Here is a 1,971-nt window from a genome sequence, read left to right on the forward strand (position 1 = left end):
AGACAACTTAGAAAGTTAGATCTAATTAATTTTAATTAATTTTATTTATATTTCTTAAGCAAAAAAAATAAAGTAGATATGTTTTCTTCTTTGGGAGGTTGACATTTGTGGAAAATGATATAAGAAAACGCACATAGTTTTCTACTTACAAGAAAACAAAATTATTCAATGAAAAAAAACCTGAAACTCTTCTGAAACCCGCAGTTGTTAATATATCTATATTTAAAAACAGTAGCTCGTTCTTCATTTTTAATGAAAGACATTAGGAATCATTGTAAAAGATCCAGCTGAGAGGCAGTGAAGTTGCAGATTTCAAACCTCTTACTGAGACAGTTTGTGAGTAGAAAGCCATTACAAAACCTCTGTCACAGGCACTGATATGTGGCGCACACTTAAAAAGTAGAATTCTTAACGTGGAATTTCCCCTCCCCACTTACTAAAAATGTTTTCAAATTAAAGGTTTGCTTTTTTAAAAAAATATATTTTTTCAGCATCAGATTATGCTTCTCCAGTCAAAGTGGCACTTTATGCGTCTTTGGAGAACACTGAACAAATACACAACACAGGGGACAAATGATAACACAGACTGGTCGTCCTTTACTTTTCTTACTTTTCTTACTTTTCTTACTTTTAAAACGATTTCCTTTCAGTCAACGTTTGATGATCAAACCTACCTACAAAAATCCAGCATGGCCGTTTTGTCGTGTGAAAGGCGTCACAGAGCTGAAGAAAATATGAGCTCAGGACTCCGTCGTCACAGACGATGTTCTTTAAAAACGTGAAGGGATGAAAGTTGCTCTGTAATATAACAAAATACTTACTTTTTTAGAAAAGCCTAAATTGTTCTGGTTGTATGTCATCACAGGTGTGTGTGTGTGTGTGTGTGTGTGTGTGTGTGTGTGTGTGTGTGTGTGTGTGTGTGTACGTCTAGCCGTTTTATTGCTGATGTCATAGTTAGTGGTGGTGATGACTCAGCTAAATCGTACTCAGAGGTTTTTCTGACAGCTTTGCAGATGTGAGTCAGCTGGTGTCAGGAAGTGGATTTCACTATGATTTTCAAAGTGGAACAAGGTGAAGGTGTTTCAGTTTAGATGAAAGCTGAGATTTCTGGAGCAGATTTTTTTTTTTATTGAATTTTTTTTATATCTTTTTTTTTTTTGTCTGTACACAGAATACAACTGCACAACCCCAAAGGAGTCCCGAGTATGTGACCCGGCTCAGATCGCGGTCCAACACAGGTATGTTAGCAAAGCTGAATAAAAACTGCAGTAAAAGGTTTAAGTAAAGAATGTTGATGTTTCAGTATTAAGCTTAAAGATCTCCACAGATCAGAAAGCATCTTCGGTTTTGTTCAGGTTTTACTCGACTACCAAGAACTAATCACAGTTTACAGATGACCAAAACTTTGAGTTCATCACTTTTTTTGTTGCCCTTGTTTTTTTTTGTTTTTGTTTTTTTTTTGCTATCTGGTTCTATAGAAACCAGATGGCAAATAAGTAGAAATTCAGCCAGATTAATAAAGTGAAGAGTCTTTGATCTGACCAGTTCGTTCTGAATAGCTTCTGACTTTTTCTGATCTGGACTGGATAGCAATAGCTGCTCTACATCTTTCTTACTCCTTCCCATTTTGTCATTTTGCTAGAAACACCAGTGTTTATATATATACATATATATATATCTCTCCCTTCTCACACTCGGGTGGTCTCTCTCTTTCATCCTCTGAGCTCGGGTCCTGTCCTTGAGTCCAGCTTTCTCCAGCCATTGGAAGGATTTCCTGATATCAGCCACTTCAGTTATTTGTCGGTGGTACAACCCATGTAGGGGCTTGTCCTCCCCTGATGGTTCCTCTAGCACCTCGGCTTCTGTTCCCCATTGCCTCAGACATTCGCTGAGCACATTGTCCGTTGAGGCTTTGTCCTCGATATATTTATGGATCTTCGATGTTTCATCCTGGACAGTGGCTCTCACACT

At 37.5% G+C, this 1,971-nt stretch overlaps 1 long non-coding RNA gene across 1 annotated transcript in view; it reads left to right on the top strand.

Annotated features, from left to right (window-relative positions):
* Positions 1–328: 328 nt before the first annotated feature.
* Positions 329–1,971, top strand: part of LOC107833112 (uncharacterized) — a 13,420-nt gene continuing 11,777 nt past the window's right edge. Inside the window, exons 1-2 of the long non-coding RNA XR_001658820.1 lie at positions 329–340; positions 1,078–1,085. This is a non-coding gene — a long non-coding RNA (uncharacterized LOC107833112). The remainder of the gene's footprint in view (positions 341–1,077; positions 1,086–1,971) is intronic.

This window comes from Poecilia formosa, unplaced genomic scaffold, assembly GCF_000485575.1.
Source record: "Poecilia formosa unplaced genomic scaffold, Poecilia_formosa-5.1.2 Scaffold330, whole genome shotgun sequence".
NCBI classification, from domain to species: Eukaryota; Metazoa; Chordata; class Actinopteri; order Cyprinodontiformes; family Poeciliidae; genus Poecilia; species Poecilia formosa.